General features: G+C 36.3%; 1 long non-coding RNA gene across 2 annotated transcripts in view; it reads left to right on the top strand.

The window, feature by feature from the left end:
- The window catches only part of LOC309633498, a 36,274-nt gene extending 10,162 nt beyond the window's left edge, over nucleotides 1-26,112 (top strand). For both annotated transcript variants that reach the window (XR_014247572.1, XR_014247573.1), the window contains 2 exons: nucleotides 2,866-3,029; nucleotides 8,163-26,112. This is a non-coding gene — a long non-coding RNA (uncharacterized lncRNA). The remainder of the gene's footprint in view (nucleotides 1-2,865; nucleotides 3,030-8,162) is intronic.
- The last annotated feature ends 264 nt before the right edge of the window (nucleotides 26,113-26,376 follow it).

Genomic DNA, 26,376 nt, shown 5'->3' with positions numbered 1-26,376 from the left:
AAAAGAGAAGAAGGCATTGTACTAGAGGAAATAAAATGTTTCCTGGGGGAAAAAAGGTTTGGGCTAGCTCTTCTATTCCTGACTCTAAACCATAAACCTATGGAATTTCCAGACTTCTCAGAGGGCACAGAATGGAGGTGGGAGACATCTTGTGTCGCATTACTAGGGAACATCAGCGTAAACTTCAGAAGAAAGAGCACTGGGAACCACTTCAAGCTAGCGGTTTAGTCCTCAGGTTCTGGAGAAAGACAGCTCAGCTCGGCCCCTTTCTAGCTATGCAACTTCGAGAAATGTACTTGCCTTTCTGAACTTCGGTTTCTCCATCTGTAAATGGGAGCAAGATAGAAATTATATCATTGGGTGGTTATGAGAATTAAATGAGATAGTGTCTGTAAAATGCTCAAAACCATGATTGTCACATAATTGTGCTTAGTTTATGTTACCTGCTGCCAAGCTCAGCAGCAGGAGCTTATTCTCACTTCCCTGACCATCCCCCTGACTCTGACGTCCACACACATATATGGACTCATACACTGAAAAACACAGGCTAACCCATAGAGAAAATGTCATTAGTGCACTTTTAGGCCATCATACAAATTAGCTCCCCTACTTAACAATTGGACCAGAAAGAGAATTGCCCTGAATATTAAAATATAATAATAAATAGAGAATGATACATTAGAAGAAAATTTTCACATTATTGTTTAAGCTTCCTCTATGTCCATAGAAATAGGTCTTAATATTTTACAATATCCATTGCTCCCTTTTCCAAGTCCCTTAAAAATAATGTTTTCTTTTTTTTAAAGCATATATATTTTAAATTTTTATTTATTTATTTTATTTTTGGCCACGTTGGGTCTTTGTTGCTGTGTGCGGGCTTTCTCTAGTTGCAGCGAGCAGGGGCTACTCTTCATTGCGGTGCACGGGCTTCTCACTGTAGTGGCTTCTCTTGCTGCGGGGCACGGGCTCTAGATGCATGGGCTCTAGATGCACGGGCTTCAGTAGTTGTGGCTCACGGGCTCTAGAGCACAGGTTGTGGCACACAGGCTTAGTTGCTCCGCAGCACGTGGGATCTTCCCAGACCAAGGCTCGAACCCGTGTCCCCTGCATTAGCAGGTGGATTCTTAACCACTGCACCACCAGGGAAGTCCCTAAGTCCCTTAAAAATAACCAGTAATGAAAGGACTCTGAAGAAAACTGGCCATACGGTAACGCAAGACAGCTTAGCCCTGAATTCCAGAGCTCCCAAATAAACAAAGGATTGGTGCTCCCCTGATGTGGGACCAGCAGAGCTATCCAACTTGAAGAGACCACATGCGCCTGGACAATGTGGATGTCCACAGCCCCCATGGTGACTTAACACTTAGTCATTGTCCAGAGCCAGAAGTTGGTGCTTCAGCACTTTGATGCTTTGAAGAACCATTTGTCAAATACACAAATACCATTTGTGTAATAATGCAGCACCTGCTAGATTTTGAAGGAAAGTAAAAAAATTCAGTAAGGCTACAGTGAAATCATAAGATCATTTTCCAACATGTAACCCTACTGCTGAGATCCCTCTTACAGCCACGGAGGAAGCCAGCACCAATAAGGACAGAAAGAAAGAAAACCAGAGCCCTGAATCAACAATGCTTGAAGCTTGGAACTACCTCTGGACTCTTCAATTCTATGGGCCAATAAATCCTCATGCTTTAAAAAAAATGACCTAAAATGGATAAATAGTGGTGAAACAAGTGAGTTTTTTATTCTGGTTTTGAGTCATAGAACCAAATTTTTTTTCTTCCAGTTTTATTGAGCTATAACTGACATACAGCTCTGTATAAGTTTAAGGTGCACAGCATAATGATTTGACATACATACATCATGAAATGATTATTACAATAAATTTAGTGAACATCCATCACCTAATATAGATACTGAATTAAATAAATTCTTGTGATTTACTCTCTTAACAGCTTTCATATATAACACACAGCAGTGTTAAATTATATTTATCATGTTGTACATTATATCCCTAGTACTTATTTATCTTACATCTGGAAGTTTGTACCTTTTGCCTTTATCCAATCCCCCTCCCTTGCCCCCTGCCTCTGGTAACCACATATCTGACCTCTTTTTCTATATTTGTTTGTTTTTGAAGTATAATTGACCTACAACACCATGTTAGTCCCTGTTACACAACATAATGATTTGATATTTCTGTACATTTCAAAATGATCATCGTGATAAGTCTAGCTAAGATATGTCACCATACAAAGATATTGCATAGTTTTTAACTATAGTCCCCACATTGTACACTTCATACTCATGACTCATTTATTTTGCAACTAGAAGTTTCTCCCTCTTAATCTCCCTCACCTATTTCTTTCCTCTCCCCCCTCCCCACTGTGGCAACCACCTATTTGTTCTTTGTATCTGTAACTCTATTTCTATTTTGTTATGTTTGTTCATTCATTTTATTTTTTAGATTCCACATCTAAGTGAAATCATACAGTATTTGTCTTTCTCAGTCTGACATTTCACTTGTCATAATGCCTTCCATGTTCATACATGTTGCTGCAAATGGCAACATTTCATTCCTTTTTGTGCTGAGTAATATTCCACTGTGTGTGTGTATATATATATATATATACACACACACACACCCCACGTCTGTCATAGAACCAAATTCATGGAGCATGGACTTATGTAGAGTCACATAACAGTAGTATGTTTGTTCCCTAACACTAGGAATTCCAAATCCTATTTCTTTTGGAATACTTTTAAACTCAGATTCATCTCATATATATTGAAAGTCTGAGCCATAAGTATGTTTTACTGAGGAACACATTACATAAGTCAACTTGTCGTTTGCACGTTTGGAAGGCTCACCGAGTGGAGGAATCGCTGCTGCGCGAGAGGTGCCGAGTGCTGGGCTGACTGAGCGGCTTAAGGCCCGAGGGAAGCGTGTGAAGAAGCGCTGTTCCAGGGAATGACTCATCCATCTTTCTTCTGGATTTGTTGCTGGAGGAAACATACCAGACACTGAGGCAAGGGGCAATGAGGTATCAATACGTTTTAGATAAGGAACTGCTTGACCTAAGCAGAATTTCTCCATTTCCTTCTCTTTGCTCTCAAAGGGAGTAAGAAGGAAATAATGTGCTAGTAAAGAGGTGAATGGGAGAGCGGTCATGTTTTTACCTTATAAATGCTGAAAAACTTGAGTCGCTGAATACCTTTAACTGGCTTTTGCCTGTTTAGATAACAAACAAACCATATTCAGGCAGCCCAGGGAAGAATACAGTAATGGGGATTTAGAAAACTCCAAGCAAGGCCAGTTCAAAGCAGGTTCCAATTTGACTTATAAATGTAATTCATTTTATCTTGCAGTCTTGAAAAGTTAATATCTTTCTAAAGAACTTGGAATCGGAGGGTAACTAATGAAGGAGAAGAAAATGGAATGGTCTGGGGCAGAATGATTTGGCATGGGTTGGGAACTCCACCTCACCACCCCCACCAGACAAAACAATTGAAGATTCCATTGTGTTCATAATCAAGTGCATCTCCCTAGCCTAAAATTGAAAGCACTCCACAAATTGGTCCGTGCTTATTTCAAGCCTTGTTTCCTGCTAAATTTTATTTAACCCATACAAACACAGGTGACTCCTTTCATACCATTTCTTAGCTTTGTGCTTTTGTTCAAGTTGCTCCATTTCTGCTTGGAATGCCCTCTTCCTCTCCCTCCCCCCAGTATCTGCCCATCAAATTTAAACTCTTTATTTAAAGCATAGCTCAAAGCTGACATGCTCCAAAGCACCTTGCAAGGGTCTTCCAGCAGGAAAGAATCTCACCGTCCTTAATATTTCCATAGTATTTTGTGTGTACCGATATTATACACTTATTGCCATCTGTCTTGTATCACATTTATTTATGTGTTTATCTTCCACACTTGGCTTCCAGCTCAGAATGCAAAGGCCATGTGTCCCTTTCACCTTTGAGCCTCCATCTATGAGCTTTGCACATACTGTATAGCTCCTAGACTCAGTACCTTCCTATTTCCTTACAGTACATATGTACTACCTATAATAATAACTCACTTGTACTCACTTAAGCACTGTTTTAAGAGCTCTACATATATTGACTCATTTAAAGCACACAACACTGCTATGAGGTAGGTTACCATTATTATCTGCGGTATACAGTTGAAGATACTGAGATGTTACAATAAATTGCCCAAGGTCACACAGCTAATTGATTGCAAAACTGGGATTTGAATCCAGTAAGTCTGGTTCCACAGTCATACTCTTGACTTTTAAGAGATGTATGTATATCACCTTTAATCTTTTTTTTTTTTTGAAATCAGAACTTTATAAAAACTCAAGTTTTATATGTAACAGGGGCTGTGTTTTGGGTTTCTGTTCTTCTTCATTGACTGTTTATTCTTGTGCCATCATTGCTTTGGTAATTGTAGCTTTGCAATACATTTTAGTGACTGGTGGTGCCCATTACCTTTCATTAATCTACATTTTCAATTGTCCATGTCACAAGTATTTCATTCTTTCATGTGGACCTAACAATCCTTTTTTTAAGTTTCAAAAATAAATTCATTGTTTTTTGTTAAACATTTTATCATAAAAATTTTCAAACACACACACACACACAAAAACAGTAAATACTTTTCTGAGACCCTGTATACCTATCAGCCAGATTCAACAATCAACATTTTTCCCAGCTTTGTTGAGATATTAATTGACATACAATATTGTGTAAGTTTAAGGTGCACAATGCGATGACTTGGTACACATATATATTACATATCACCATAATAGGGTTAGTTAACACATTCTTTTTTAAAAAATTTATTTTATTGACATATAGTTGATTTACAATGTTGTGTTAGTTTCTGCTGTACAGCAAAGTGATTCGGTTATACATATATCTACATTCTTTTTCATATTCTTTTCCATTATGGTTTATCACAGGATATTGAATATAGTTCCCTGTGCTATATAGTAGGACCTTGTTGTTTATCCATTCTATATATAATATTTTGCATCTGCTAATCCCAAATTCCCAATCCATCCCTCCCCCACTTTGCCTCCCAGCAACCACAAGTCTGTTCTCTATGTCTGCAAGTCTGTTTCTGTTTTGTAGATAAGTTCCTTTGTGTCATTTTATTTATTTATTTATTTATAATAAATTTATCTATTTTATTTATTTATTTTTGGCTGGGTTGGGTCTTTGTTGCTGTGCGTGGGCTTTGTCTAGTTGCGGTGAGCGGGGCTACTCTTCATTGCCGTGCGCAGGCTTCTCATTGCAGTGGCTTCTCTTGTTGCGGAGCACGGGCTTCTAGGCATGCGGGCTTCAGTAGTTGTGGCACATAGGCTCAGTAGTTGTGGCTCTTGGGCTTAGTTGCTCCGTAGCATGTGGGATCTTCCCAGACCAAGGCTCAAACCCATGTCGCCTGCATTGGCAGGCGGATTCTTAACCACTGCGCCACCAGGGAAGCCCCATTTGTGTCATTTTAGATTCCACATATAAGTGATAGCATATAGTATTTGTCTTTCTCTTTCTGATTTACTTCACTTAGTATGATCATCTCTAGGCCCATCTATGTTGCTGCAAATGGCATTATTTCCCTCTTTTTTATGGCTGAGTAATATTACATTTATATATATATATATATATATATATATATATATATATATATATATATATATATATCACATCTTCTTTATCCATTCATCTGTCAATAGACATTTAGGTTGTTTCCATGTCTTGGCTATTGTGAATAGTGCTGCTATGAACATAGGGGCGCATGTATCTTTTTGAATTAGAATTTTGTCCAGATATATGCCCAGGACTGGGATTGCTGGATCATATGGCAACTATATTTTTAGGTTTTTGAGGAACCGCCATACTGTTTTCCATAGTGGCTGCACCAATTTACATTCCCACCAACAGGGAACACATTCTTTAACTCACAAAATTACCATGCTGTGATAGTTGTTGTTGTTATGGTGAGAACATTATTTTTTTCTTTTTTTTTTCTTTTGTATCTAGGATGATGAATGTTAACTAAACTTATTGTGGCAACCATATAATCACCTTTAATCTTAATTATTGTATTCTTTTGGATAAGTCAGAGACTTTGATAAGCCACACATTGTATGTGGAATTCTAGAGGTCTGATATCATAAGTATTAGATTAGGAGAATTTGACTGAACATGGGTAAATCCATTGAAAACTAGAAGCTGTTGAAATAGACATTTCTTACATTTTCAGGCTGCCAGCGTCTTTTGATCACTCTTGCTATGTCTAGGAAGAGTGTCTGGCTTTAGGAGTCCTGCTTCCCCAAGATAGAAACCCAGAAAACTCAATTCCTCAGGATCCTGTGCAGCTAGCGCATAGGCATTTGAGACTTCATTTCAGAAGCTGCATGAGGAGGCAGGCTCTGTCTCCAAGGGCAGAAGCAGAGGGATGGCTGTGGTCATAAGGCTGAGTTCTGACCCGGGAGTTAGCCTGTGCTGCCAGCAGTATGGGCACCGTAGGGTCAATCCCTGGCAGAAGGGCCAGGATGTGCCCTCCCACACTGGGGAGAGCAGGGCCAGCAGCAGCAGGTTGCTCATCAGACCAGTTCTGCACCGTGGTTTTCAGGGTTGTTCCTGGAAGTGGAGCCTTAAGTCTGTTTTCTCCAGTCCTCCTACTGATTCTGTGAGCCAACCTGTGATATTGTGATTTATAATAAGAAATATATATATTTGGTCTTTGTCTCAGTGATGACAGCAATAAAGATGCCTTTTATTATGTTAATGAGGTGACTTTTGGAAAGCCCCAAGATAACCTAAGGATGGGAGCTAGTTGCTAGGGGAACCAACAAAGTGATTAGAGGGTTGGTGGCACTCCTAGTCCCCTCTACTTCCAGGGAGCGGAGAAGGGCTGAGACTGAGTTCCATCACCAACAGCAAGTGAGTTAATCAGTCATGTTTATGTAATGAAGCCTCCATAAAAACCCAAAAGGATGAGCTTTGAAGAGCTTCCGGGTTGGTGAATATTTGGAGCTGTGGGGGAAATGGCATGCTCAGAGAGCATGAAAGCTCTGTGCCACTTCTCACATACCTTGCCCGTGTGTCTCTTCCACCTGGCTGTGCCTGGGTTATATTCTTTTATAATAATCTAGTAATCTAGTAAGGAAGTTGTTTCTCTGAGTTCTGTGAGCCATTCTAGCAAATCTGTCGAACCCAAGGATGGGAGCATGGGAACCTCTGATCTATAGCTGGTTGGTCAGAAGCACAGGTGACAGCCTGGACTTGTGATTGCTGTCTGAAGTGGGGGAGGATGAGACAGTCTTGTAGGACTGAGCCCTTAACCTGTGGGGTCTGATGCTAGCTCCAGGTAGACAGTGTCAGAATTGAGTTAATTGCTTGGTGGTGTTGAAAAACACATGTTAGACACCCAGTATCCTCTTTTACAGCTTTATCAAGCTATGGTTTGCATACCATAAAACTCATCTGCTTTAACCCAATATCTTTTCAAAACTTCTTTTAATAAACTGCTTAAATATCCAGATTCATTGTTTGTAACTAAAAACTCATTGAGTTTTCTATAATCATAAAATGATTATGGCATTTTCTTTGGGATGATTTATTGCCACTTTTATTATCGCAATTCTTAAGTTATTCATGAGTCTCTCTTTGTTCAATTGCACTTCTTTGGCACACTTTATCACACCCATGATATATTTTAAAAATAAGGAATATCATAAAAATGGCATAAGTCAACATTTAAGTAGACTCTCTTTTAAGGACCTCCACCTAACTGACTTACCTGGCGCTCACAACATTAACTCTTAAGGCGAGGTGGCTGCTCTATCATGCTTGAGGTGTTTGTTCTCAGACCTTTTAATGTCAGTTATACTTTTTATTGTTTAACCTACATCTAATTGGACAACTAGACAGGTTTAAGTGATTCGATCTTATTGCGTGTTTCCAAGGCGTTCAATTTACGTTTCACAGAAACAGTTTTCTTTCTTTTCATTCTTTATTATATTTTATTGATTTAGGTAACTTAAAAAATTAAACTGTGTACTTAAACACTAATGGAAGTGTCAGAGTGAAATGTTACCAATCAAGAAACCCATTCTTGGAGGCTGCTCCTGCCTAATGTCCTTGTGATATATTAGGTACTGCGTACCTCATCAGAGAGCGAAGGCTGTCTCTGTATCTGTGTTGGAAGCTGGGTTGCTCAACGGACGTACCTTGCTTATCACCAAAAGGGAAACTGAAGACCAACTTAGAAGCCTGAAGCGGTTTAGTCCTTTAATTGAAAACTGACAGGTATCAATACAACAGAGGAATGAAGAGTCCCATCCAATAGAAGAGTCTGGTATCTAAACGATAACAAAATTAAATAAGAAATGACAAGCTGCTGGGTTTTTCTGTTGTGTTTTTTTTTTTTTTTTTGTCATCTGAGGTCTCAGGTCTTAAACATTAAATCAGTTTATCTAGAAATCTTGTGTAAAAATGGACTGGGATGAATTCAGTAAGACAATAAGATATGGATAGTATTTTCAAAAGGTATTTTAAAGATAAATCTAATCATCCCTTCTCAGCATTCGAAACTCAATCTATGTCCCACCACACAAAGCTATACCACAATAAACAAAGGTCCAGGGCCTAAAGAGATAGAGGAAATGAATACTCTTTGGAAGTTCTTTCTAGCCAGAAAGTAAATACGGCCAAACAATGGAGTATGGTTGTGGTATTTTTCAGATATGAGCTAAATTCAGCATGGTGTGTTACCAAGCACAATTTCCTCAGCATGAAATGTTCCAATTCATAAGGAGGTGTGAGGAGGAGCCCCAGTTTACCTGCCACCATAAATTTTAGAGGAAGATCAAGTCTAAGGTTTAGTTTTGGTTTCTAAGGACTCCATGCATCTCAGGGCACTGAGGCCATGAATATTTTGGTTTTCACTGTAAAGTTACAGTAACTAACTCTGGTGGTTTTTAGAAACACATAGAATAAGGTTGCCTTTGTCAGCAAGCTATTAGAAATAGACTGTTGATTAACCCCTGCACAATGTCTGATGTTTAACTTCTTGAAGTAAACATTTGCAGGTCACAGCAGTGACTTGGTAGGTTTTACATATCACTTCAGGTGGAGAGGTAAAGGTATTAATGGCAAACTACACATTTGATCAATGTATCTGTTCCCTGTGTTTAAGAGTTGAAAGTGAATTAAACTTATGAATGAAATCAATCTCTTAGATTCTAAACTATAAATTCATAACAATTTCAAGAAAAATGTTTATAACTTTACAATTTCAATACAAAACCATGATTTCTGAAATTAAAAAGCATAAAACTACGAAATCTTTAAAAAGTTTTAAAAACATTTTAAGTGTATTGGTTAAATTTCTAGGACCATGGTAGGAATTGAAACATTCTAGTAGTTGCTAGATTTCTGGAAATAATTACCTGCAAGGAGATTAACACCTCTCAACTAGTTAGTGGCCCAACTCTATGCTATTGTTCTTTGGTAAAGGGGCTATTCATTCATCAAGCTGGACCCAGCCAACCAAACAAAGAGACTCTTGGTGGCTGTTCAGGTGGACTCCAGGACAAGAAAAAGGACTGCTCATTTCCTCAAGATTGAACTTTTGATCAGTGCTGTGTGGCCAAGCTAAAAAGTTTGATAGGATTTTAAACAAGGCTTTAATGGCATTTCGGAAGCCACCACCAAATATCCTCCACTAAGGAAGCAAAGTAACGAGTTAGATGGAGCCAGACAGGAATTTATTGAGGAAATTCACCTCTGTTACTACAATGTGCATAGAATTCTTTTGGCATCTACAGTCAAGGCTGATGAATATTTTACAAAAATATTATTCACTTTGGCAAATCTGAGGATGTGATAGAGGTCTTATTCACAACTGTCAAGTTTTTAGTATCTAGAATGGGGTTGAGTTTCCAAGATGCTGGGGTACAACAGAAAAATGACTGACAAAGCTTCCTTTCTCCTGAACCTTATATTCTAGTGGTGGAGACAGACTGTAAACATCTTTCTACAATATATTTTTACAAACTGTGATTAGTGTTTTGAAAGAAATAGGGTACTGAGAAGAAAATAGCAGAGGGGAGCTAATTAAATAGGGTGTCAGAGAAGTCCTGAGTTGGGGACTTTCTTTTTTCTTGTATTTTTTTTAGTTGAAGTATAATTGCTGTTCAACATTATATAAGTTACAGGTGTACAATATAGTGATTCACAATTTTTAAAGATTATACTCCATTTATAGTTATAGAATATTGGCTCTATTCCCTGTGTTGTACAATATATCCTTGTAGCTTGTTTTATACATAATAGTTTGTGTCTCTTAATCCCCTACCCCTGTTTTGCCCCTCTCCCGACTGGTAACCACTAGTTTGTTCTCAATATCTGTGAGTCTGCTTCTTTTTTGTTACATTCACTACTTTGTTGTATTTTTTAGATTCCACTTGTAAGTGCTATCATACAGTATTTGTGTTTCTCTGTCTAACTTATTTCACTTAGCATAATGCCCTCCAAGTCCATCCATGCTGCTGCAAATGGCAACATTTCATTCTTTTTTACTACTGAGTAATATTCTGTTATATATTTACCACATCTTCTTTATCCATTCATCTGTTGATGGACACTTAGTTTGCTTCCATATCTTGACAATTGTGAACATTGTGGGTGCATATATCTTTTCAAATTAGTGTTTTCATTTTTCTCAGATATATACCCAGGAGTGGAATTGCTGGGTCATATGGTAGTTCTATTTTTAGTCTTTTGAGAAACCTCCATACTGTTTTCCACAGTGGCTGTACCAGTTTACATTCCCACCAACAGTGAATGAGGGTTCCCTTTTCTCCACATCCTCGCCAACATTTGTTATTTGTGTTCTTTTTGATGATAGCCATTCTGAGTTGGAGACTTTTAAAATGAGACCCAAATGATGAAAAGAAGCCATTCATGGGAAACCCAAGAAGATCAACAGAGGCAGAGGCGCTGCAAGTGCAAAGGCCCTACAAGTCAAAAGGCTTGACATGTTGTAAAAAAACTGACAGATGCCTGTGTGACTGAAGCATCAGGACCAGCTGCGGTAGGAAGAATGAATTGAAGGGTTACAAAAATGGAAATGTTTATGATCAGTTATGGTATTACTGCAGAGGCCCAGGTGAAAGATGATAGTAGCTTGGGTAGGGTGGTGGCAATTAAGGTAGAGAAACATGTTCAGATTCAGGATATGTTTTAGAGGTAGAACCAGCCGTTCATAGGCATCAATGCTTCTGGTTGTAATAACTGAAAGACTGGTAACCTATTTATTAGGATGAGGAAGTCCGGAGTAGAATAGGATATATGGGAAAAGAAAAAATTCCACCTTAAACATATTAAATTTGAGATGACTGAGTAATCTAGGCAGTTAATCATACAACTGGAGTTCAGAGAAGAAAGCTGAGGACCAATAAAATCAGGGTCTAAAACAAATAAATAGCATTTAGAATCATGGAAATGGATGAGTTCACCTAGAGAAAGTATGGATAGAGAGGAAAAGAAGAAAGGGCTCAGGAAGGAGTCCAAGGAACTCGAGTGCTGAGAGGTGGGGTAGAGGGGATTAGGAGGAGATGGCAGAATAGATCTAGAAGGAGCTACCATTGGAATGTGAGCAATGTCTACAGACTGTGCTGTCCTGACCTGGGCAGAGCATTCCAAGGAAGGAAAAGCTGAGTTGAAAACTGCTGAGGAACCAAGCACAATGAGAACAGAAAATTACCCATCTGGCACTATGGAGGTCTCTGGTAAACTTAACAAGGGTGTTCAGTTTAGTTGAAGGAACAAAAGCGAGAGTAGACCCTATAACCCAGAAATTTCACTTCTCACTTATTGGAAACAAGAAACTCTTGCATGAGTGCACCAAGAAACTCATACACAAGATGGTTATAACTGCTTTGTTTGCTGGAGCAAATTACTGGAAATGACCCAAACTTGCATCCTTAGGAGAATAGATAAATTGTGCTATATTCATAGAATGGAATGGTATAGAGTAATGAAAGTGACTGCTTTAACATGAGTAAATCTCACGAACTTAATGTTGACCAAACAAACTCCCAAAAGACTCAAAATATCTGCAGTATAATTCCATTTATATAAAGTTTCAAAAATGAAGAACTAAATAATATCTTGTCTAAAGATACATAAAAAAGGAAATGATAACACAAAATTCAGAAATCCTGTTACATAGGACATATAGGGATGCTCAAAGATTATATATGTGTTATATATACACTTTGGTGGCCTAAAGATAGCTACCTAGCTTTGTCCACTGTATAGGCCTAAATGCATTTATCAAGCCAGTAGCAATGAGTGCTGCTAGCACCCAGACTGTGATCTCCAAATAGTATCTCGTACTAAAAGAACAAGGACACTTTGGGAAAAGAACTGATTTCGGGTATAGGACAGGGAATGTACAGGACAGGCTTGAAAATCTTGTCTTAGACTGCAAGGAATGTTTTGAGATTGCTAAGATTGTGTCAGAAGAACCCAGAAGCCTAACTGAAGAGGCTACCACTGACAAAGATAGGAAAGTTTAGGCATCCATAAAGATAAATACTGCACTGGATTGAAAAGCACATCAAATATATATGTTTACCTACTTTTCCTATGTAAACTACTACTGTTGGTTACCTAAATGGTAAATAAGGGAGGTTTCTCTTTATCGTATTCCAGGTAATAAATGAAAAAGAAAGAAGAAAATATAATGATTTTGTGATTTGTAATAAATTACTAGCACTGCTCGTCAACTGCTGCTAACATCACAAAAAAAAAAGGGAATCAGACATATGTGCCTCCTGATGGAAGGACACAACCCAAACTGTGATGTCTAGCCAAAAGAAATCAAACCTGACTTTGATCAAGCCTCTAGATCCAACCACCAATTTGCAGGAAATGCAGAGGACAAAGGAATATTTTAAACTACACTACAAGGATGCAATCGGCAAAATCCATACCATGAAAAATTCTTAAAGAAAAATAACTTGGTTTTTTTCAAGAACAACCATAAACTGGCAAAGGAAATATGAGAGGTGGAGGAGGAAACTATGGATTCAAAGAGATTTAAAAGATATCTCAACCAATACCAGTATGTGGAACTTAATTGGATTCTGATTTGCTTAACTAACAATTAAACATTTCCAAGAAATGTATGAGTTTAATTTGAAATTTGAATACTGTGCCTAATTAGGATATTAGGAAATTATTAAATATTTTAATAGGTGATAAGGGTATTACGGTTTTTTGAAAATTAATTTTACATCTAAAATGAGGTTAGTTTGGGGGTAAAATTAATTATAAAAAAGAGCTAAATTAGGTTAAATAAAGAAAAGAAACAGATAACATAGCTGATTGAATGTAGTTTTACAGCCATTTCCTCCCAAACAAGCTACAGTGATAGAAAAGTGTATACAAACATGTATGAGCTTTAAAGTCCTAAATCCAGAAGGACAAAAGATAAAGGGAAAAAAAAACAACAGAATTTTCGACTTGGGGACGCAAGGTCCGTGTAAGTGTGGGATATACCAAAAAAGGGATTTAAGTGAAAGCTTCCTTGGACCATTCAGCTTGGGGAATGTTGGTTTCATCACTTTAATTTGTATTTCCCTAATTAGGCGTGAAGTTGATCATCTTTGTTATTGACCACTTAGTTTCTTTTTTTGTGATTTGGTTGCTCATATATTTTGCCTAATTTTCTATTGGGTAGTTTGTTTTCAAATATTCTGAAAACTAATCCTTTACTGGTCATGTATGCTGCAAATATCTTCTCTGAGGCTGTCACTTGTATTTTAACTTTGTTTATGATATCTTTTGTCATATAGGTATTTTTGAGTAGTCAAATCTATAGATATTTTCCTTTATGATTTATGGTTTTTATACCATGTTTAAGAAAACTTTCTCCTTCTGAGGCCATAAAGATTTTTTCTATATTTTCTCCTAAAAATTTTACCTTTTATATTTAAATCCTTGATCCATCTGGAACTGATTTTTGTATAAGATTTGAAGTAGAGATCTAATAGCTTTTTGAAAAATGTGAATTATCCAATTGTCCCAAGATCATTTATTGAATAGTTCATAATTTCCCCATTAGTCTACATAGCTTTTTCTATCACATACCAAGTTCCCAAATACTCATTAATCTGTTTTTGTTTTTTCTGTTCTGTTTCATTGACCTATCTGTCCCTTTGCCTATGCTTCTTTTACCTATACCTATGTTTGAATTACTATAGCATCAGAATGAATCTTGATATAAGTTGGGGAAGTAAAAGAAGGCTTTATTTTTTAAAGTTAAATCAAAACATTATTAGAAGAGAACAGAATTAGATTGAGAAGGGGGGGAAAAGGCCATAAAATGCTACACTTTAAATCATTTATAACGTCTCATTGTCATTTTTAGTCTTTAGAGAGTTAACAACATGAATTTTTGCAGAGTAGAATTTGTTCTGGAACAAACTGAAATTTGTGTTACAACTAAAAATGAACAAAGAATTCATACTAGACAGGAAATTGCCCTTTTGCACCTAATTGTTTATTTTTGTAGGAAGTAAACATATTATGAGTAAATGATCTGGATGAGTTACTTAACTTTTTATCTTAAATGCTTAAGTGCAACTTCCTACAATGAAGTATATATCAAACCATGATTAGGAGAAACATATTTTTGTTTTGAAAGATTTCAAAATTTAATAGAACTAATGACTTCCATTAGTGATTCTTTTAAAAATTGTCTCACAAATATCTCAAATCTGATCTCTACTTGAAAACACAATCACTTTTACAAGCATAATTTTTTAAACAATAGAGGCAGTTTTATGACAAATCAGTGTATTATAAACTGATAACTGCAGTATGGAAAATTTGGAAAACTAAGGCCAAAAAATCACCCACAATTTCAGTGCCCTAACACTACTTTACTATTATTTTAGTGAACATCTTCACTATATTTTTCACCTGAATATATTTTTACTAATAACTTCTTATTACATTATACATAGGCACATGTAAATGAATTATTACAAAGTGAACACATCCTGTAACGCCACCCAGAGGAAAAAAGCACCCAAGAATACACATATGTGATATGTGTCCTCCTCTCCCCACCGTTGACTGCTAATGCCTTCTTTCTCCTAGATGGGATCACTGTCCTGCCTTCTAGAGCCAAAGATTGTTTGTCTGTTTTTAAATTTTATGTAAATGTAACTAAACAGTTTTCTTTTGTCTCTGGTTTCTCTTAGTCAATATTATGTTTGTTTCATCCATGTTGCTGCATGTAGAAATGGTTGGTTCTTTTTAACTGCTTGGTTCTTTATGTTATATTTATATAATATTCTATTGTGTGATGAATATAATTTATTATATTAAATATATTTAATATATATGTTATAATGTATAATTATTATTATAATTTATTATCTTTGTGGACATCTGGATTGTTTACAGATTAGGGCTAATAAGAATAATGGTGCTATAAGTTTTCTTTTTTTTAATTTTTATTTATTTTATTTTTGGCTGCGTTGGGTCTTCGTTGCTGTGTGCAGGCTTTCTCTGGCTGCGGCGAGCGGGGGCTACTCTTCGTTGTGGTGCACAGGCTTCTCATTGCGGTGGCTTCTCTTGTTGCGGAGCATGGGCTCTACACACTCGGGCTTCGGTAGTTGTGGTTCGTGGGCTCAGTAGTTGTGGCTCAAGGGCTCTAGAGCGCAGGCTCAGTAGCTGTGGCGCACGGGCTTAGTTGCTCCGCAGCATGTGGGATCTTCCTGGACCAGGGCTCGAACCCGTGTTCCCTGCATTAGCAGGAGGATTCTTAACCACTGCGCCACCAGGGAAGCCCTCTAAATTTTCTTATAGTTGTCTTTTTACTGTACATATCAATTTATATCTATTGGTTATATATCTAGGAGTGGATTTGCTAGGTCATGGGGTATGCATATGTTTAACCTTAGTAGAGAAGGCAAAATAATTTTACAAAGTAGTTGCACCAATTTACTCTCAGCAACACATCCTCACCCAACTCTTGGTATTGTTGGTCCTTTTAATTTTAGTCATTCTGATGGGTGATAGTGGTATCTGATTATGGTTTTAATTTGCATTTCTGTGGTGATTAATGATGTTGAGCACTTTTTCATATGTTTATTGCCTATTTGAATATCTTCATTTTGAAATCTTAAATCTTTTTCCAATTTTTCTATTAGGTTCTTCCTCTTTCTTACTGTTGTATAGTTCTTCATATATTCTGGATACAAGTTGGTATATTAGTTGTAAATACCTCCTCCCAGTTTGTGGCTTGCTTTTTCCCCCCTGTCTTAATGCTGTCTTTGGTGATGAACACAGGTTCCTAATTTTAATGTATTCCAATTATAAATTGTTTCCTTTATCATTAGTGCACTTTTTGTCCCACTCAAGAACTCTTTCTTTAAGGTTATGAAAATATTCTTCTAAGTTATTTTCTTGAAACTTTATCGTTTCACCTTTCATAGTTAGACTTTTAATCCACCTAGAATTAATTTTGTATATAATGTGAGGTAGAAGTCAATATTTACTTTTTCCTAAATGACACTATCCTAGGATCATTTATTGAAAATACTATTCTTTCCCTACTACTCTGCAGTGCTGCTTTGGCATAAATCAAGAATCTATAAATGTTTGAGTCTGTTTTTGAATTCTCTGTTCTGTTCAGTCTATTTGTCTATTCTGTGTCATTGCTACATTTTTTAAAAAATATATTTATTTATTTGACTGCGTCAGGTCTTAGTTGCGGCATGCAGGATCTTTCACTGCGGTGTGCAGACTCTCTAACTGTAGTGCGCCAGCTTAGTTGCTCCACGACATGTGGGATCTTAGTCCCCCAACCAGGTATCGAACCTGTGTCCCCTGCATTGGAAGGCAGATTTTTAACCACTGGACCACCAGGGAAATCCCTACATTGTTTTTGTTATTGTAGCTTTATTTTGATATCCAAGGGTATATATCTTCCAAATTTGTCTTCAAGATTTTTTTGGTTATTATAGAATAGCCCTTTGCATTCCTTCATATATTTTAGAATTGGCTCATCAATTTCCATGAAATAAAAAGCCATCGGGATTTCTGATAAGGGATTGCACTGAATCTTTGGATTCTTTGGGAAAAAAATAACTTTGCAATGTTGATTCTTCTAACCCATGAACATGGCATATCTCTCCATTTATTTAGGTTTTCTTTAATTTCTCTCAATAATATTTTATAGTTTTCTGTGTAAAAGTCTTTCCTTCGTAGGATTTATTCCGTGTGTTTGATGATATTCTTGGTATTGTGTCATTTTTAATATTCATTTTCTAATTGTTCTCATATGGAAATATAATTGATTCATGCATATTGACCTTGTATCCAGAGACCTTGTGAAATTCTTTTATTAATTGTAATAGTTTATCAGCAGTTTCTTTTGGATATTTTTACATACACAGTCATGGCATCTCTGAATTAAATGTGTTTTATTTCTTTCTTTCCAACCTTTTTGCTTTTAATTTCTTTTTCTTGCCTTCCTCCACTGCTTATGGATTCAGGGCTATGCTAAATAGAAGTTGTGAGAATGGCTTCCTTATTTATTACAAATCTCAGGGAAAAAGCTTTGAACATTTCACCATTAAGTTAGGTGTTTGCTATATGCTCTTGGTAGATATATTTTATCACATTAAGAAAATTCAGGGGACTTCCCTGGTGGTCCAGTGGTTAAGACTCTGCGCTTCCACTGCAGGGGGCATGAACAGGGGCATGGGCTCGATCACTGGTCAAGGAACTAAGATCCCACATGCCTCGCAGTGCAGCCAAAAAAAAAAAAAAATTCTCTTCTAGTCTAGTTTGTAGGAGTTTCTCTTTTTTAAAATTGTGAGTGGGTATTGAATTTTACCAAATGTTTTTCTTTTACATCTATTGTCATGAACATCTGATTTTCTCTTATATTCTGTTAATGTGGTAGAGTACATATATAAATTTTCAAATGTGAAACCATTTTTGCATTCTTGGAATGACTCCAACTTGGTCCTTTTATATATTGCTGGATTCATTTGCTAATATTTTGTTTAGGATTTTGTTGTAGTTCATCAGAGACATTCTGTGGGCTGTTTTTTGTTTTCTTTATATGTCCTTCTCAGTTTGCATGTGAAAGTTTTCTGACCTCATAAAACAAGTTGGGAAGTGTATATACTGTTTTTGTTGTCTGGAAGTGTTTGTAAGATATGTTATCTCTTCTCCAAATGTTTCATAAAATTTACTGGTGAAACCAAAGGGGCTTAGAATTTTCTTTGTGGGAAGGTTTATAATTAAGAATTCAGCTTTTTTATTAGATGTAAAACTATCCATTTTTAAAAATTGTTTTTCTAGGAATTTGTTCATCTACATTTAAAGTTTTATTGTCATAAAATTATTCTTAATATTCTCTCGTTGCCTTTTTAATGTCCATAGCATATACTGGTATCCTTTTTCTAGTCTTGGTAACTTTTAACTTTTGTCTTTTTTTCTTTGTCAGTCTTGCTGAGGTTTATTAATTTTATTTGTTGTTTAAAGAACCAACTTTGGCTCTATTGATACTTCTCTATTCTGTGTTATTTTTTATTTCTCTAAAATTTGCTCTTATCTTTATTATTTTACCTCTGCTAATTTGGGGGGGATGTTAATTTGCTGTACTTAAATTTTTTTTGAGATGTTTACTCCAATAATTAGCTCAGTTTTTCTTCATTTTCAATATATGCTTTGAGGAAACTATACTGTTTCCATAGCAACTGCACCATTTTACATTCCTACCAACAATGCTCAGGGTTCCAATTTCTCCATATCCTTAATAATACTTGTTATTTTCTGTTTGTTTGTTTGTTTTGGTAATAGTCATCCTAATGGGTGTGAAGTGGTATCCTATTGTGGTTTTTGATTTGCATTTCCCTAATAATTAGTGATGTTAAGCCACTGTTGACCTTTTAAAGTATCTGATACAAATCATAACTTTTACTTCTTCCCAAATAGTGGAAGGACCTTAGAATACTTGATCTCCATTGTCCCTCTTACTGCCTTATGGTGCTGCTATCATTATATAATTTAATTTTAGCTATATTTTTAAATCCCATGAAGCATTATTATTGTTTCATAAAGTCACTATTTATTTATTTTCCTGAAAATAAAAGCTAAGAAATGTGCTCTGTGCCACATTTGCTGTTTGTTCTCCTATCCATTTTTCTCTGCTCCCCTGCTCTGCTCTGTATCACAGGGAATTACATTTCCCAGGCTCCCTTGCTAACCGCTCCTGTTAGGTTCACCCAAAGAGGTGGCACTGGTAAGAGATTGGAAGGTAAGAGGAAGGGAGAAGCCAAGGTCTTTTTCTCTTTTTCACTCTGCTTCAGGTGATATCGCCAGCAGTCACTGTGCCTTTCCTACAGCTGCAGCTCCTATGGAGCAACCGTGTCCTCTGGGGTCCTGGCCTTGGCCTCTAGGCCTCTAGGCCCTAGTAAGCCCTCCCCATCCCATTGCCTCTGCTAATACCTGCACTGCCACCTTACCCCTGTGAGGCTTATCAGTGCCTCCATCACCTACATAACCAATTCCAATTGATTTGGAAGCCCCAAATCAATGTTTGCCAAATAGGAAAAAATTAAATACATTGGTATTTAGGGGAAGGAAATGTTATTTTTCAGAGTTTAAGTTAAAACAATAGAACGCTTAAAAAAGAAAATGCTAAGAATATATAAAAATAAGCCAGTTCCCTCTGAAATACTGCAGATCATTATTTCCTTTATGAAAAAACATCAGTCAATACCTATTTAGAAGATAAAAATATTCAATGATGTTTTTAAAAACAAATTTAAATTTATTGTTTTAAATTTTAAATTAAATAATAAAAATATATGGGGCACCTGCTTTGTGCTAGGTAAGTATTATGAAGCATACAAAGACAAGACAAAAATAATTTAAAAGATAAAATATAGGAAGAAAAAAAGGTACATGTCTGATGATGTGTGAGTCCATGTATAAGATCTCTCTTCACTTAAATTTAACTAACTTTATATAATACCTATTATGTTTTATCATGGAATCAGAACAAAAATTTAATATTAGGATACTAGTGATACAGTGCTAATTTCATCTTCTACCATTTTGCCTTTTATTCTCCCATTCCTGCTCTACTGGATTTATTTCTATCCCCTGAACAAGCTAAGCATGCAGCAGAGGCAATGGGAGATAATACATAAAATACAAATATAATACGTAAAAATAATGAAATATATTATTGATGATGGGTGCCAGATTCTTCCATTTTTTTGGAGAAAGGAGTTACAGGTATGGAAAAGGAGTAAACTAGAATGAACACTGTAATGGATTGGAATTAGAAGTATTCGTGTGAACTTGTGGATTTCAGTGTATATAGACGGGTATGGAAATAAATATAGATACAGGAGACATACATTCCCTAATTCTGGCTGAGAGCAGCACCCCTTTCCCCAACACTCAATAGCAACAAGCACACCAATGGTGCAGAAGTTGGCTTCTGCATGCCATTCTCCACTAAAAGGAATCAGGACTCCTTATAAAAATGGCTGATTCCAGAGTTGGTGCAGCAAAAGTGAAAGATGAGCCTGGAATATTTTATTCTGCCAGACAGAAAGGAAATACTCAGAGAATGATGGGGACATGTTAAAAGGACACAGAAGTCAATTTAAAGAGAGTTCTCATTGGCCAAAACGGGGACTGTTTGAACAACAAAATAATGTTTTTAACAAGTTATGAATCCATGAGTCCTTATTAACATAAATTAATAAGTGAATACATTGAAGGTTTGGTGAGACTTTACCTAGTTTCAAAGTACTGCTTTACAAACTACTTATTAATGGCAAAGGGAAAAAGAGTAACTGTAAAGTGCAGAAGTTTGGCAGACATCGCTTTAATCAAGTGATCAGAGTTAAATAGAACAAATCAAAATTCTGTACACTTGGATTAGATGGAATGAGAAGAACAGAGTAGTACATCTGTGATATTCCTGACAAAGGTGCAATACTTGAACTCATTAGGAATCTCAGACAAATCCAAGTTGAAGGACATCCTATAAAATAACTTAAAAAATCAAGGTCATGAAAATCAAGGAAAGACTGAGGAACAGTTTGGTATTGAAAGAGTCTAAGAAAACATCACCTGTAAATGTAATAGGTGATTCCGGATTGACTCTGTCTCCTATAAAGGAGATCGTAAGTGTTAATTTCCTGATTGTAATGGTTGTATTGTGGATATGAATTCATAAAGTATTCCTAGTACTAGGACAACAAGTCAGCAACTTAACTCTCAAATGATTTGGGAAAAAGTTCTTTGTAGTGTATTTGCAACTTTTAAGTTTGAGATGACATCAAAATAATATGATGTATGCAAACAAAAAGAATGCAACTCTCACAATTCTTTCAGTTAGGGATTCAGGCAGGACTCAGCTGGGCATTTTTTGTGCTCCATGTAACAAAGGTGACGGTCACTCCCTCAGCTGCATTCAGCTGTAGCTTGGGCTACAAGAAGTTCCAAGAAAGCTTCACTCACTGTCTGGCTCCTCTGTGCTTCTCCACATGGCTCCCTCCCTCTACGTGCTGTCTCATCATTCAGGAGTGTCGCCCAAGCCTCATTCAGCATGATGGCAGGGTTCCCAGAGTAACAGAAGAAACAGTGAGGCCTCTTAAAGTCCTCTTCACCTGGCTGGTGGTTGCATAGTTGTGTTTGCTTTGTAAAACATCAATCATGCTGTATACTTAAAATGTTGTGCACCTTCTAGTACATAGGATATACTTCAACAAAAACAGTAGAAATAAATTATGGTTACTGTTTTTCTAATTGCACATCCTCCTTTTTTACCTTTGCAATTAACACCATGTGGTAGGTAAATTCTTCCTGGGATGAAGCTAAGGTAGTAACATAAGCATATGCATTTGATGACCTTACTTTCCAAACATCTACTAAAATAGTCTAGCAAATATGAAATGGATATATTTTGCCTAACCCTGGAAAGTAAAGACCTATCTCACTTACATATCTCAAGACTCAAGGAATTTTCACAGAGCGAACATAAAGCAGGAAAGGAGCACAAACCTGTTGGCAGTTTCTTTTAACCATTCTCTCTAGGACAAGGTAGAGAATGGCTTTGATTCATCCTTTTTGCTTGCTAGGAGAACTGGCTGGTTCACAAATACTTATTAGCCTCCCACCCTGGAGGAAGCCTCTTTACAGGTTTGCCCCCAGGGAAGGACTTGCCTGGCCCTGTTCTCTAAACCACTCAACAAAGAGGAAGCCTGCTTGGGGACTTGCCCCCGCCCCCGGGAGATCTCGATCAGTGTAGCCAAGACTCGGCTCCTGCTCAAAGGAAGCAATCTGAGAATAAGCGAAATATATTTTAAACAAACCCAGTTAAGATAGATTGTAATTGAATGAGCATCAAATTATGGAAAATTAAGTGTGTGAATTAGGTCTTGGTCAGTTATCCCATAAAGGAGAACAAAAAGGCTGATGGAGATTATTAGATAAAAGGTAAGAACATGGAATGTAGATGTTAGTAATCTAATGTTGTTTTTACTGAATTGCAGAAAGCAATAAAGGAGGAGAAATAAAAGAGAAAACAACAAAAAGACATTTATAAGTAGATATGTAATCAGGATCACTGAAAAAGATGTACACCTAGATATATTCTGATAAAATTTACAAATTTCAAAGATAAAGAAATGTTACATATATCAAGAAAGAAAAAAACTTTTCTACAAAGTAAAGATACTCAGATTGGATTATTCCAGATGTTCACAAAGATGGATGAAATATTGGAAACAAATTAAATACTTCGTGATAGAATTAACAGGTTACTCTTTTGAAGGAATGAACACCTTCACAATATTTAGCCTTCCTATCCAGGAACATGATCCATCCCTCCACGTGTCAGATTATCTTTTGTGTCTTTGAGTAAAATTTTTAGTTTTTTCCATTTGGGTCTTGATCATGTTTTTTGTTTGTTTGTTTGTTTGTTTTAAATTAATTAATTAAATTTTGGCTGCGTTGGGTCTTCGTTGCTGCACACGGTCTTTCTCTAGTTGCGGCGGCAGTGGGGGGACTACTCTTCATTGTGGTGCACGGGCTTCTCATTGCAGGGGCTTCTCTTGTTGTGGAGCATGGGCTCTAGGTGTGCAGGCTTCAGTAGTTGTGGCACATGGGTTCAGTAGTTGTGGCTCGCAGGCTCTAGAGCGCAGGCTCAGTAGTTGTGGTGCACAGGCTTAGTTGCTCCGCGGCATGTGGGATCTTCCCGGACCAGGGCTCGAACCCATGTCCCCTGCATTGGCAGGCGGATTCTTAACCACTGCACCACCAGGGAAGTCCCTTGCTCATGTTTAATAGATTTAATCTTTGGCATTATATGGATTTTTGTGTATTTATTTGCTTTTCTACTGTATCTTTTTTCATTATATTTTGTAAGTGACTGTTACTGGTACATAAGGCTACAAATAAAGACCATTTGTCTGTCCCATTTCAAAATGTATACTTTATTTTTTCTTATCTTACTGCAGTGCTTAGCACCTCCAGTACAATGTTGATACTATCAATCTTTGCCTTTTCCTGACTTGAATGGGATTGCATTTAATGTTTGACCATTAAGTAAGATGTTTGCCATAGAGTCTGGTAGGTCAGTTTTCTCAAGATATATTCCTAGTGTACTAAATGTGTTTATAGATTTTTATTTAATTCTTTTTTTGTCATCTTTTAGTATGATCACTTTTATTTAACTTTAATCAGTTAATATAGTGAATTTCATGCTTAGATTCTGTAAAGTTGATGCATATTTATATTCCTGTGATAAACCTAATTAAGCAAAGTATCCACTATTAACATACTGCAGGAGCTAATTTTCTAGTATTTATTTAGCATTTTTGCATCTTTGTTCATTAGTGAGACTATAATTTTTTTGGGTATGCTATAATTGTATTTTAGAATGAAAACCATGGTTATGTCTGATTCATAGAATGGGTTGGAAAGATTTTTTTAAACACATGTTCCCAGTTTCTACAACATAAAAAGTATTGAAACTACATGAAGAAATTGTATAAAACTGGTTAATTTTTTTAGAATGGTTCTTTGACAGATTCCAGTGTCTTCTAAAGTTTTAATGTATTTGTTGTTTTTACCCCTTCTTGACTCAGAAGTAACATTTATATTATGTTCTCTTAGAAAATCATTCATTTCAAATAGCTTGTCAAATTAATTTTGCATAATAGTTAACAATATTATCTAAGAATCTTTAATCTCACCGTATGCATTTTTGTCCCTTTCTTGCTTTTAATGGTGTTTAATTATTTCTACTCATTTTTTTCTTGCTTAGTTTTACCAAACGTTTTTATGTTTTATTGATATTTTCAATAAAGCAGCTTTTGGTTTTCTCGATTAACATTACATTTTATATTTGGTTTTGGTTTATCAGCTCATTTCTTTGTTCTTTTAATTATTTCTTTCTTTATTGGGATATTTTTTGTTATATTTTCCTCTAACTTCTTGAGTGGAATATTTAGTTCCTGTATTTTATTTTTAATTTAAAAATTTTCATCAAAGTAATATATACAAATAGATAAATTATCAAGTAGTACTAAAGGCTTAAATCAAGAAATACTAGTCTCCTCTTTCTACCATCAAATATAACTCCCTAGGGGCAGCCATTTTCAATTCTTTTAGCTGTGTCTTCTGCTACTTAACTCCATCTTTTTAAAATTATACCTATCAACTTATCAGTTTTAGACAGAACCTATAGATTACCTATTATGGTAGTAGAGGATTTACCTCTGTACTTCTTTTCTTCCATTCTCAAAGAAATTTGCTAAAGCAATAGCCAATGTATATATTCTTCTGATTATGTAAATATTGTTCACTATTGAGCCAAATAATGTACCTTGATCATGCATGCTTTCTGTACACCTTTCTGGTTTTCCTGCAATTAATAATTGACTCCTTTTTTATTTGCTTAGGTTTTTTCTGTACCTAGCTTTAGTTTTTTTCCAAATGCTCCTACCATTTATTTTTCCAATACACCTTGCAATAATTTTTCCAAATGCTTAATCACATCAGATAATCTGTGAGTTCTGTTTTTATTTTGCTGGATACCTTTTTCCCAAAGTCCTCCTGACTCTAATATGAATTGATTGCCCTCTAGGCCTGGTGTATAGTTATTAAAATGGAACATTTCTTTATCATCCTCCTGTAGCATATCTCCTGTTTTCTAGCTCCCATGTATTGTAGATTCTTAACAGTCTAGAGAATGTACTCTAGCTAGTTTAAGTCCAAAGAAGTTTATTTATACCATCATTGAAAGAGCTAAAGGAAGAATCTCTTGTCTGAACTTTCAGGACCTCTCCCAAAGTAATACATAGAACTAGGTAGTGGCTGACTCTGTCATGATCAGGAAGCCGCTGAATCAGGAAGATGCTTCCACAATGGCTGGCACCAGAACCAGGCCACCTTTGCCACATCAAAAGTTGCTGAATCTAAAAGCCTCCTGTTAAAACAGGAGGATCCCTGGGAAGCAGTGTGCCATAGCTGCCAGCTCTAGAACCATCTCTCTTCTCCACCATCTGTATCAGTCTCTACCCTCACATAATTCAGTTCCAAATAAAATTCTTTCAGAGTGTATCTGCTTGGCTCAATCCAAATAACCTGAATCTGGAAACTTAGCTGCAACTTAAATCTAAATTCTGGTATAAATAGCTTTCAGCTTTCCAACCTCTGCATTTCATGAAGGCATTCTGGGACAAGGGTGAAATAGGTGTTGTGCAAACTGTTCCACAATGTGTGCGCAAGTCCTCTTGGCTACCCAACATTTATACACACCCTTCTTCCCATACTTAAACTTCCAACAACCACATATTCCCACTTAACACAATGCAAATATACTTTGTACAAATAAAAACATTCTTACCATCTTTCCAAAAGAGGAGACCCAAAATCTTCTCAGTCACAGCATTCATCTCTGGGTGATGCTCTTTCCTACTCTAGTTCAGTCACAATCCTCTTTTGAGAACCTGTGACGTGTGGGCTAAATAAATTCACCACTACTACCACTACTATTTATTTATGTAAATAAATTCACATTCTATATAAAATAGCAGAGGAAAAAAGAGGGAAAAGCAAGCAGGAAAGAATCTGAATCACCCAAACTGTTAAGCTGCCATACTAGCCTGGATCACCTACCAGGATTTTTATAGGAAAGAAAAATACGCTTTATTCATATTACTCTTCCTTGTTTAAGTCTCTGTATTTTCAGCTTAACCGGTCATCTAACTTGTACAGTCACTCAAGAGTAGCAATCACTGG

The sequence above is a fragment of the Balaenoptera borealis genome (assembly GCF_965194805.1).
Source record: "Balaenoptera borealis genome assembly, chromosome: 1".
NCBI lineage: Eukaryota > Metazoa > Chordata > Mammalia > Artiodactyla > Balaenopteridae > Balaenoptera > Balaenoptera borealis.
Note: the sequence above shows the minus strand (reverse complement) of the source record. Positions and strands in the feature narration are given on the sequence as shown.